The sequence below is a fragment of the Rattus rattus genome, chromosome 17, assembly GCF_011064425.1.
Source record: "Rattus rattus isolate New Zealand chromosome 17, Rrattus_CSIRO_v1, whole genome shotgun sequence".
Taxonomy (NCBI): domain Eukaryota; kingdom Metazoa; phylum Chordata; class Mammalia; order Rodentia; family Muridae; genus Rattus; species Rattus rattus.
This window is the reverse complement of record NC_046170.1, coordinates 40,609,562-40,622,826: the sequence shown is the minus strand read 5'-3', so window position 1 is coordinate 40,622,826 and position 13,265 is coordinate 40,609,562.

Sequence of the window (13,265 nt, the reverse complement as noted above, 5' to 3'; positions counted from 1 at the left end):
GAAACTTTGGGGAGTTTATAAAAGGATTCGATGTTAAAAAAAAAAAAGAAAAAGAAAGAAAGAAAGAAAATAGAAAACAAATGTTGCCCACAGAACTGTTGGCCCAAAGGTGGAAGCCGCCTGTTTCTTTGGAAGGAATTCACTTGACTGGGCGTGATGCTGCCCGCCGTGGCCCAGAGCCCTGAGGCGGGTCCTGGGTGTACCTCAGAGCCAGGGAAACCGGGCTCATGTGCGGACAGGGCAGGCTGATCAAGGGTGTTGTTGGGAAGGGCACAGTTGCCGAAAGTGAATGCCCACAGCTCAGATGGGTCCCTGATTCAGCCAAATGTGCCTGGTTTCTCTGATTAAAAATAAGAACAAAGGCAGGCATCGTGGTGCACGCCTTTAATCCCAGCACTCAGGAGGCAGAGGCAGTCGGGTCTCTGTGAGTCTGGGGTCAGCCTGGTCTACAGATCGAGTTCCGGGACAGCCAGGGCTGTACAGAAAAACCCTGCCTCATAAAACAAAAACGAAGTTAAATAAATGTGAATCACTAAGTAACAACCACATTCGTTGGTGCTTTCTGTAGGCGCAAACGGTGTGGGTTACACTACACTGTGAGTGGCTGCTGGTGCTGGGTCCACTTCTTTAGTGTCAGGAAGAAATACGCACAGTACACAGGGTGATCTCAGCTCTGCTCCTGTCAAGCTGTGGCATCAGGAAAGCAGCACAGGGGCCCAGGCAGCAGGCAGCCTGTCTAGGGGCCGCTGCATGCTTCTGTCTTCTGAATGAGTAGAAACCCTCAGAGACTCCGCCAACATGGGCTCTCAGCTATATGAGGTAGCCCAGGCTATCTAGCCAAGGATAGCCCTGAACTTCTCTGATCCTCCCGTCTTGGCCTCCCAAACACTGAGCTTTCAGGTTTGTGCCATCATACTGGGTTTGCAGCCCACATCCTAGGGACTGTCCTTGGTGGTGGTATTCTATAAGGGCAGAGAAAAAAGCAGGGTATGTCCGCAGGAGTGGACGCCATCATTGAGGCCAACATCAAATGGGTCACAGCTTCCATATGACTGGGCTGGAGTGAACCTCCCCTCCCCTTGTCTGGGAGACACCTCAGCCCAAGGCCCTAGCACGCTCCGGCTCTCTGGGAAGTTCAGACATGTAGGTCCCGAGTCTGCTTGGGACTGTGCTTGCATTTGGGAGGGGGCACAGGGTGAGACCCCACTTGAGGGAAGAGACAGGAGGGGGGTTGTTCTGAAAACTAAGGTTCTCGGCAGGTAGTCCCTGGACTCCATAGTTCCAGCATCTAGGAACTCGTAAGAAAAACACATGCCTTGGGCTGGTGTGCCGCCGTCCCGATAAAGTCTGATACCTGCTGCTCTCACCAGCCCCATGGGGAGAATGGAATGATTCAGTGATGTACAGCACTGGGGCCTATGGCAACCAGACACACACACACACACACACACACACACACACACACACACACACACACACACACATGCTCGCGTGCACCACAAGCCACCTTGGCTCAGTGAGGACCTTTGTGTCTCTCTCCCTATGAGCCTCAGTGTCCTGTTCTGTAGCATGGCCTCCCTACGTCCACAGGAAAGGGGAGTTGTTGCCCACGGGGAGTACTTTGCTGAGCTGAGCACCCTGTGTCTATCCTGACCCACATAGTCCCTGAGAGCCTCCCCCCAGTCCCTTCTGTGTCCAAATCCAAGTCTGTCTGTCCATCCCTTCTCTTTTCTTCCTTTTCTTCCCCGCTACCTGCCTCACCCTCTTCTGGCCTCTAAGGACACTGCACGCATCGCATGGCGCGTACACATACATTCGGGCAATCCTGAGCATAAAATAAACAAAAAATTTAAATGTAAAACTGAGGTAGGGGTTAGACATCCTACAGCCTGATTCAAACTTGCAGCAAAGCCACAGTCATCAGCGCCTGGCTGACATACAGAGACGTACATACATACATACAGACAGACAGACAGACAGAGTAGAATGGAGTACTCAGAAACACCCCACAGGCATCTCCAAGTACAGTCTACAGGCAGCGGATCCCAGAACTTCTAGGGGGAACCCACAGTGCTGGAACGGTATCAGGACAGGCCAACAGGAAGCTGCCCGGAAACTCACACCACACACAAGCAGGCACTCAGACTGTACCAGAGGCACAAGTGTGACAACTGAACACAGGCCTCAAGTTATGAGGCCCCTGCAAGAAAACACGGGGGATGTCATGGTATCAGAGTTAGCTGAGGCTTCTTGGCCACACCACTAAAGTACCAGCAACAGAAGAAGAGAGTTCAGATAAACCAACACACACACACACACACACACACACACACACACACACACACACACACACACACACACACACAAAACTCTTGAATGTTCTCAGCTGCAGCGCCAAAGGAGGCAAAAGGTGGGCGTCTCAGGTATCTGTCCACAGGTAAATACAAACGAAAGGAGGGAATTCCCACACCAGGGAATATTATCTAGCCACGAAAAGGAAGGAAATTGAGACACCTGAATGAACCCTGAAGATGTGCTGTGTCTACAAAGCCATTTCTGTAAGGTATTCACAGAGGTAGAGAAAGTGACTGTCAGCAGGGGCTGGGAGGAGAGAGTGGAGGTCCCCATGGGCTGGGAAGAGGGAGTGGAGGTCCCCCACGGGCTGGGAGGAGGGCGTGGAGGTCCCCACAGGCTGGGAGGAGGGAGTGGTGGTCCCCACAGGCTGGGAGGAGAGGAGAATAGAAAGCTAATTAGTAGAGGCAAAGCATCACTCAGCGCCATAAAAGAGCTCTGGCCTAGGATCAGATGCATGTGCCAGTGTGTCCCTACCACCCATAAGGACAACAGAAAAGGAATTCCAAAGCCACGGTCAAAGTAAAGTGGGGCAAAATGGTGCGATCCAGTTCTCAGGGATGGAGACAGACTTGGCAGAGGGGCGTGCCTGTGGGCGCGAACACGTTTGTGTCTCATGACCTGGACATCTCTAAGTGCATGTCCTCCTTGAGCAGGAGACAGGGCAAGGAGGAAGAGACCAGGGAGGGGGAGGGGGAATCAGCCTTATTCTTTAATGTACAGATTATTACGTCAAATACAATATGCACAGTGCAGTTGCACACACGGAGGGCAGAAGACAGCCCCCCTTGGGGGGCGAGGGTTAATCCTCTCCCTCCACTTATATGTGGGTCCTAGGGACCAAACTCAACCACCAGCTTGCTGGACACAGGCTGCCACATTCACCTCTGTGCTGAGGGAAAGGACAGGACCTCTCCTTTGGTGGGGGCATCTTTGCCAGCAAGTGGGCTCAGCTTGCCCCAAAGCCTGACCACCGACCTGTTCAATTCCTAAGACCCCTGGTAAAAGGAGAAAACAGATTCCATGTTTGTCCTCTGACTTGCATACATGTGCCATGACATGTTCATGCTGTTACCCACAAGTCCCTCCAAACAAACAAACAAACAAACAAATAAGCTATAAAAACAACAAGAAGAAATTTCCTCGTGAAAAGTTGAAAAAGACAGTCTCGCTTTTCTGTTTCGATGGCTTCAGGGCCCCGAGGCTTGTGTGGTCAAATCCAGACAGCGCCTGCAGCTTGGGACACGCGGTCCCCTCTCTCTGGGTCTCCTGGTTCTCTGGGTTTTCCCTCTGGCCAGGACCACATCGCTGCCTGGATTCAGGGCTGCCCTGTCCCTTCAGCCCCACTGCTAGCATCCCCGCAGCCATCTGGCAGGGAAAGGCACCCCGATCTTATCTCCTCCTTCGCTGGCAGGCTCAGCTCCACAAAAATAACTTTATCTGGAAATAAAATAAGGCAGCGAGTGTCCTGGCTGTCCTGTGCCCCGAGGGGGTCTCACTGGCGAGACTGCGCCTGCACCGTCTCCTGCGTGGCCATGGAGTTGATGAAGTCACAGGTACTTGGGGGCTTTGGGACCTCCTGGGGCAGCTGAGACACCCGGTCCACTCATCTCTTTCTGTATTTGGATGGCGGATGGCTCTGGTCCCCGCACCCCGCCCTTCCCGGGGCAGGAAAAGGGCATGCCCCTGTAGCGGCCCCGGCTGCATTTGCGTCACCCAGGAATGTTCTTTTTCTGGCTCGAGCTCTGGCATCGGCGGCCGAGAGGCTCCAGGAAAATCGTAAACCGTGCTGAATGGCACCGTGGTAACAGTCGGTCCCCACGGAGCACACTTGTGAGTTGTCTTATGTCAGGATGAACTTGGCTGGGAAGCTGAGGCCACCAGCTGTGTGTGCACGTTGGCTCTCTGGCTGAGCAAATCTGGAACAAGTGTCCTTTCCGTCCTCCTCTCGAGGGTCATCTCGGGCCGCCCCTCACAGAACTGCCCACCAGCCCAGCCAGAACCTTTCTTCCCAGGCTCACTGTGGGGGTTGGGTGTGTCACACCCAGGAAACACTTGTGAACACGAACTCGGCCCCAGCTCTGCCACAGAAAAGCTGTGTGACCTTGGGTGACTCACTTCACCTCTCTGAGCTCTAGTCTCTGAGCTTCAGCATTCCTGTCTGCAAAACAGGGGGACAGGGTGGGGCTAGCCGTTCCCTGTGTCACTCAACTATTTGAAGCAGGAGTTTCAACTACAGCCTGTCTGAGGAGAACACAGCCCTCCTCAAGTCATCTTTCCACTGCTTTGGAACACACCGCCACATTCGAAGATAAGCGTTTAAACTGTCAGTTTGCCAAGGCTAGCCCTTGCTACATACTGACAGGTTCTTAACTGAATCTAATATCCTGGTCAATGTCTATTAGTTGTCAATCATTCATCTTTTTAGCGTACCTGTCAGTCCTTTGTAAATCTCTCCAATGATCAAGCTCTCCTTTCATTGTTCCTGAGACTCCCCTGGAGACCTGGGATCGCACGCAGCCTTCTAGGTCTGGTCTCACACAAGCTCAGGGTAAGTGGTGTCTGAGCCCATGAATGACGGTTGTTTGCACAGCCAGGGAGCTCTTCATCCTTGAACCCTGAAGCTTTGGCAGAAAACCCCAACCATGAGGGATAGACAAGCCGCCCCCTTCTCACACACTCTTAGAGTGCCAATCCCTGGCAGACCTGTGCCCCAGTTCCCACCACCTCCCTGCTCTCTGGGGCATCACAGGATACCTGCATTTTATTTATTAATGTTAAAGTGACGTCCCCCTGGGCGAGGGATGTGGCTCAGGCAGAGCCCTCGCTCAGCATTCGGAAGCCCCGAGGTCCACGCTACCATCACATAAACCGGCTGTGCTGACACACCCTGGAGACCCCAGCACTCAGGAGGCGGCGGAACCAGGAAGATCCGAAGTTCTTGGGTGAACAGGAATTCAAGGCCAGCCTGGGCTACATGAGACCTTAACCTACCTCAAGCAACCTTTTTAAAGTGAGAAATTAAAAACGGTGCTCTTGGTATCCACAGAGAAAATACACTAGCACCCGCCCACCTCTGCCTTCATTAACTCTCTCAGTGTTGGGGTGACAGGCTAGCTCATCCCCTCTCTCTGTTCCTGAGCCCTGGCCATAGTGGAACACAAGCTACAGGAGCCCAGGGGTGCTGCTGCTTAAAATGAAGAACCCAGAAGAAAGGGCTTGCTCTTTCCTTCTCACCCCTCCTCTTCTGGTTCTAACTTTTCTTTTTCAGTTTTGTGTGTGTGTGTGTGTGTGTGTGTGTGTGTGTGTGTGTGTGTGTTATACTTGGTCTGAATGTGGTTTGTGTGATGTGTATGGTGTGTGTGTGGGTGTATGATGTGTGTGTATGGTATCTATTTTTTTTTTCTTTTTTCTTTTTTTCGGAGCTGGGGACTGAACCCAGGGCCTTGCGCTTGCTAGGCAAGCGCTCTACCACTGAGCTAAATCCCCAACCCCGTTTATGGTATCTATTGTGTGTGTGTGTGTGTGTGTGTGGTGTGGTTTGTGTGTGTGTGTGTGTGGTTTGGTGTGTGTTGTGTGTGTGTGTGTGGTGTGTGTGTGTGTGTGTGTGTGTCTGTGGTGTGTGTGTGTGTGTGCATGTGTGTGTGTGTATGGTATGTGTGTGGTGTGGTCTGTGTGTGTGTCTGTGTGTGTGTGTGTGTGTGTGTATATCGTGTTTGTGGTGCATATGATGTGTGTATATGGTGTGTATGTGGTGTATGTAGTGTGTGGTGTGTATGCTGTGTGTAGAGTGTGTATGATGTGTGTGTAGTGTGTATGGTATATGTGCCTATGGTATATGTGGTGTGTGTGTGTGTGTGTGTGTGTGTGTGTACACAAGTGCATGTGCATGTGGAAACCAGAAGAGGGTGTCAGATGCCTTGAAGCTGGACTCGCTGGCAGCTTTGGGCTGCCTCGCTGTGAGTGCTGGGAACTGTATCCTGGTCCTCTGCAAGGGTAATGCATGCTCTTAACCACTGAGCTTTCTGGCCAGCCCTCGCCTCCTCTCTGAATGATAATGGAGCGGGTTTTCTTTACATAGTTTCTATGTTAAATCTGGGGGTCCTGTGATTTCGGGGTTCCCAGAGGTCTGAGGACTCGATCCTGCCAGAACCAACCAAGGCATTTACTTTAAAAGTACATGACCTTCCCAGAGCTGGTCCTGAGGGGCTCTCTGGGTGTGGGAAACACAAGATTTTCTGTGTCTCAGATGAAACCCAAGAGTTTGCTGACCTACCTGGGACTCACCTTGTGCTGAGATGGGGGCTCCCTTGCGCCCCCTGGTGGTGAGATGTGCATGCCTGTGGTGGCCTCTGTGGTTCTGGAGGGGACTTCCTGTGCTGAGGTCTGAGGCAAGTCAGAGGGTGCCATCCACATCAGAGGGAGAGCAGCTGACCCTGTGGTTTACAGCCCTGTGCACCAGCTCCCATGGCCTCACCCATCTCCCTGAGGCGTCCCCTTTTTATGACCGAGAAGCCTGTGCCTGGGGTAAGATACCAGGAAGTGAGCCCAAAGTCTCCACTACCCAAGTCCCCCAATCCTTCCCCAGCTCAGAGGTTCTCAGCAGCACAAGGGTTTGTCCACACCTGGCACGTGAGGGTCTGGGTGGAGGGTAGTTCCTGTGTGTCATACCCAGAGTGCAGAGGGACGAGGTGTTGTTGGTGCTAAGTGACCTTGCTCTGCCAGCTTGTCCAGGAATCGAGTTTCACCCTGTGAAGGGTGGGAAGAGATTGGCGAGAAGTGGGGAGAGTTGAATCACATTGGGAGCAGCATGTGCCAAGGCCCTGAGGCATGCCTCCCCTTGCATGCAGCTAAGGCAGAGGCTGCCAATGTGAGGCCAGGACTGCTCAGGTTGATGGCAGGCTGAGGTGGGGTCCATGAGCCCCTTATCGCTGAAGGAAGGTCAGGATTTGACATTGTCCAGTCTGTTTTATTTTCCTACGTGTAATGCCTACTTGTGATTGAGAGAGAGAGTGCAAGTCCCCCTCCCCGAAAAAAAAGACAACCCATCTTCTTCCAGCTTTAGCTCCTCCCCACAGTGTCATCCTCTCATCCCCATTCCCACCCCTACCCGGTCAGGATACCTTCCTATCTGTTGGTTCCATTTCCCCAAACCTAGAGAATCCCTCACTGGGTAAGTCCGTGAAGGAACACACTCCTATCTCCTCCCCATCCAGAAAACTCCAGACTAGACACTCAGCACCAGTAGAGCATCCAGCAGCAGTCTGACAAGTGGGCATGCTGGAAAGGGCACCTGATGTATAAGTAGGAGTGCCACTTCCCCAGGAGGCCAGAGAGGAACGAGATACCCACTTGGCATTCAGTGCCTGCAGCCATGCTTGGCCTGGCGAAGCAGCTCAGGCCGTAGGCTCTCTCCAGGCTGTCTCAGAGGCTCAAGGCTTGGAGTTGGGTGGGTGGGTGGATGTTTTGTGAGAGAATGGATAAATGGTGGGTGGGTAGATGTATGGATGAGTGAGTAGCTGGGTGGGAGGATAAATGGCTCGGTAAGTAACTGGCTTGGTGATCTATGGGTAGAGTGATAGGGGAAAGTCTCTGTGTGTTCATGCATGAATGAATGAATGATGAATGAATGAATGAATGAATGAATGGGGTCAAGAGATGAGTGGGAAGGCTGAGGGGTAGACAGATGAGCCTCATCCCAGGCACCATCCTGCGGTGGTGGTGGTCCATTATGGTTTCCATTGTGACTGCCAGAAAAGAGTTCTCTGGAACCACCTGCTCATCATGAGGAGGGGACAGTCTTCAGTGTCTCCTCACTTCTGAACCCATGCTCTCCTCTGCTTGCTGGCATCCATTCACACAGAAACCCCAAGGTGCCAGGGCTTCCAGGGCGGCACTGTGTTAAAAAAGAAACAGCTCCAGAGCCTCTAGAGACTGGGGAGAGGAGGGAGAAGCTCTACATGATGGCCATTGCGACAGGGACAGCCAGGGGGGTAGAGGTTTAGCACAAAGAGGAGCCACACTTCCCACCTGGCAGGTGTACTGTTTTGAAGGGGACCTTCAAAAGCCTGGGGTTGCCCCAACTGGGCCAGGCCATCCCCCAAACCTGGAGTTTCCAACACCAGGGTGCCCTGCATCCCGGATCAGCAGAACCCACAGGAGGAGGAAGCAGACGGGAGGTGAGAGAGAATGGAGGGCCAGCTAGAGGCGTGTATAAAAGGCTTTACTCAGACCAGGGGCTTATGGGAAACAGAGTGTTTTTAAACCTCAGGTCTAGGGGATGCTCGCTGTGGTCCCCAAGGTTCCGCGCTTTGGAAGGGATGGACCTTTGTCTCGAAGACATCGGAGTCGGAAACATGACAGGAAAAGACATTCCCCAGGAGAGCGTCTATTCATGTCCATCGGAAACCGGCCGCCAGCCACCAGCCCAGAATGTGAGGGACGGCAGGGTGGAGGCTCACGCTGGGAGTTCACTTAGTCATTCAGCAAACAGCTCGTGCCTCCCACGCTCTACCAGGGATAGACAGACAGCGCAGGCATAAAGGTCAGTGCGTGCCCAGGAGGAAGTGTGTGGGGCTGGTGGGTTGTTTTGCCTTAGGAAGATGGTGGTGGCCTCTCTGGGCAGGTGGCTTCTACATGGCACCTGAAGGTAGGCGTGGCCACAGCAGGGGTCTCTGGGTTTCCGACTTCCTGAACAGGTATGGCTGGCTCTGTGACTGTGTAGGGAGTCTTCAGGGACAAAGGGAGGCAGAGTAAAGGAAACAAAAGCTGCAGCAGAGGTCAGAAGGGAGCAAGAAGGTCTTCAGCATCTGCCCAAACCCAGATGTTGGCCTTCAGGCTCCTGGAGCCCTAAGGAACGAACCTGTGTTCTTTAAAAATCTTCTAGTCTTGTGAGAGTCTCGGGTGGCAGCGTAAGAAAACTGTGTTTAGCGACATATTTAAATATATTCACGTTCACTCGAAGATATCCATAAGTATACGTACTTCTATCATTATTTTAACAGATGGATTTTACATTGCGTGATGACTTTATACAACATATAAAATAGCACGAACTTATCGGAGGTGGAAGCAGGACAGAGGTTGGAGGTCAGCCTAGTGAGTTCCAGATCAGCCTAGACTACACGGGCTCCTGTCTCAATAAACCACACACATCTATACACACATGCATACTCTAGGAATTAATACACATCTAATTTTCAAGGATGATGACTTGGAGCCCCTTCTGGGCCGTGTGCAGGGTGGGGTTAGTGTCTCATTGCCATTGTGGCCCCACGGAAAGAGTCGCAGCCCCTCCTAAGTTTCCCTCAGTGATTATGGGATGTTCTTCCTATGGAAGCCAGAGATCTGAAGCTCTACCCACCTCAGCACAGCCAAGTGTTTTTCTCGGGCACCCTGCAAGCTCTGGTGACTTATGGGTATCCTTGCAAGCTCGGGGTAGTGTCCCTGAGAGAAGATGGGATACTTGGCTTTCAGTTTCCTCTCAGGGAGATGGACATGTCCTTCCTGTCACCCCCAAGGCCCCTTTGCTTTTTTCCTCTAACTGCCTGTTCCCAGATGCTGTACCCCAACACCTGGCAGGAGCTTCCTTTAGCCCTTGCCTGGTGGGTTTAGACTGGCAGTAACATTTTGGCCATGGGCATGAGTACCAGAACCATGTGGGAACCCTGGATGCTGGGCTAAGTGTCTTCCTGGCTCTGACCAGTTCTCCAAGGGATACCACGGTGTGTGTGGAATGACCTGACCATGTCCCATAAAGAGATGAGCATCCAGGAAAAATGTAGATCATAGGTGGGTGCTTGACATTTTAGCACTTGGGAAGTGCATGCAGAAGGACCAGGAGTTCAAGGCCAGCCCCAGACACATAAAACTGTCTCAAAACAGCCTAACAATAGCCACCATTTGTAGATTCTGTGCATACTTGTCGGTATTCTTACTAACGGCAACAGTGACCTTTGCGATGTGTTTCTTGCACAAATGTAAGGGCTGGATTCCTTTCCTAGCCACAGCCCCTTGGCACACATTGGAAGCCCAGCTAGGCAGCCTCCTGCCAAACTGCTCAGATGAGCACGCCCCTGGGGAAGAAGGCAGTCCTAGCTCACGAGTCCTCCCTCCGCTAGCTGTCCTGAGACTCTGTGCACAGACCCTTGTGGGGAGCGGGTGTCCGGGCTCTCCAATGCTGCTTGCTTAGCTCTCTCTGTGCTGCTCTTTCTCCTCGATACAATCCTGTATGAACCCCACACACCCAGCCTGTCGTGGGGCTCCTGTGATCTTAGCTGATAGAAGCAATGTGGTCAGACTGTCCTTCTACCCCCACACAAGCAGAACCGTGGGTCCCCTGGATGGTGATGCAGGGGGAAACTTAGGACTCTGTGGCCATCAAAGACCCACTAACTGGCCATGTGACCCAGTGAGCTACAGGATGGCTGGGCATGGGGAGAGGCCTTGGGTCTTCTATGCTGACAGACCTATAAGACTCCCAGTGACATCTACGGTGTCATCCAAGGGATTTGGGTGACTTTAGTGTATACTCAGAGAGGAACTGGAGAGTTAAGTTGCTGATCACTTAACCTTTGAGTGAGGGTGATGATTCTGGCACATATGGCACCCATATATGAAGGGTCCTTGGACATAGGCAGGGAGTTTGAGGGGAACAGCCAGACATGGAGAATGAGTCCATTCACCATGTCTGCAGGAACCAGGAACACTTACAGGGACCCAAGACACATCATAGACATGTCCTTCTCAGTGGACTCCTGTCTGCTTAGAGGAGGTGCAGTGGGGTTGATCCTGTGGAGCACAACTAGAGTTCTCCCCCAGCCCTGCTGCTCCTCTGAGGGGCATAAACAGGAGGGATGTGGGATCCTGCAGGCTTTGGCAGTAATCTCCTCCCCACACCCCCCACCATAGCCAGGGGAGGGTCGAGGAAGCCTTGAAGGAAGCAGGGGGCTGAGGGGAGAACTTTCCATGGTGAGCAGAGGGTGGAGAGCTAACAGAATCCTACATTCCATTTCAGGGAAAAAATGCTATAAAAATACGGTCTCTGGAAATCCCTCTGCCCCACCGTCTGCATCTGGAGGTGGGCAGGTCACCTCCTCACGCTCGGCACCTCCTGGTTGGGATGGACTTCCCCGGATACTTTCAGGAAACCCGGCAGAAAAGGCCACCAAAGGACATAGAGCCTGGCGGCTGAACTCCTTGGCAAAGGCCTTGTTAGCGAGGTCTCCAAACCTCCTTGGATTTTCACAGGAAATTAAAATGCAAGAGATCAAGGGATCTGCCCAAGGCCACGGTCACAATGGCGTTTCCCCAGCCCCGGGGTTTCCAGGCAGTTGCTGTCCTGAGGAGCCAAGCATTTCTCCTCCAAACTTACTTATACTCAGTCAACACCAGGGCCCAGCCACCCCCACCATCTTGTGGTCAGAATTATATTGTGACACTAGCTAGAGTCAACTCTCAACTGGACAGTATCTAGAGTCACCTGGGAGATGGGCCTCTGGGTGTGACAGTAGGAGATTACCTTGATTGTATCAATGATCGTGGGAGACCCTTCTTTGCTGTGGGATTTAATCTCTCACGTTAATTGATATGGATTAATTGAATAGTATAAAATGGGGGGGGGCAGCGCAACATCGGCACTCGATTCTTTCTGCTTCTTGACTGTGGATGACGTCACCAGCAGTCTCTCTCTCCTGCAGGCTCCGCGGACCAGACCCTTGAGCCGTGAGCTGAATATACCTCTCTCCCTTCAGTTGCTCTGTCAGGTTATTTATTCCCGGCAGCAGGACAGGAAGCTACGGCAGACAGACATACTGGAAAGCAAGGGCAGTAAAGGGTATCACAGCCTGCGAGGTTAGAAATGCCAGGTCGCCTGCAGGACAGGAAGTGCCATGGTTGTACTGGCTGCTTTTGTGTGTCGACTTGACACAAGCTGGAGTCACGGAGAAAGGAGCCTCCCTTGAGGAAATGCCTCCATGAGACCCAGCTGTAAGGCATTTTCTCAACTAGCGATCAATGGACCCAGTCCATTGTGAGTGGTGCCATATCTGGGCTGATGGTCTTGGGTTCTATAAGAGAGCAAGCTGAGCAAGCCAGGGGAGCAAGGCAGTAAGTAACATCCCTCTATGGCCTCTGCATCAGCTCCTGCTTCCTGACCTGCTTGAGTTTCAGTCCTGGCTTCCTTTGGTGATGAACAGCAATGTGGAAGTGTAAGCTGAATAAACCCTTTCCTGCCCAACTTGATTCTCGATCATGATGTTTTGTGCAGGAACACAAACCCTGACTAGAACAATGGTCATTTTTGGGTAAGCCTGGGCTGACAGCGGGGAGTCCTTATGCCCTTCTCTTTCAGTGGCTGGCATGCTACCTCATGGGCTTCAAAGGCGGCTGTATCCCAAGCTGGGTCCTTATTCCTTGGGGACTTGTCTCCAGGCCGAGCTGGCCTCTGGCCATGTCTTTGCTCTGCTACACTGCGCACGTGCTGGGAACTCAGACTCGGCCTTGTTTGCCTGGATTCTCTCCTTGAAGCAAGGACTCTCCTCTGAGAAATTTAGGGACCTTCCAGCTCCCTTTGTAATGAGAGGCATCTGCCTGGAAACTGTTCACCTCTGATTCTGCCTCAGGATGCTCTGGAATGTCTGTTTCCATGGAAACACAGGTTGCTGGGAAGGGGTGCTCTGGTGGTGACTTGCCTGCAGGTCATAGTTCACAGGGATGGCTTCTGCCTGAATAGGTCCTCTCTGGGGTGGGATGGGGGTTCCACAGGTACCTGACACGGGAACTTCAGGGACAACTGGGGTTAGATACCACCTTCCACAGGCTGGGCTGTGGCCCTGGTGAACCAATTCACAGATTTGGGATCTGCTCTGCTCACCCACAGGAGTGGTGTACACCAATGGGGACATACTTTGTCA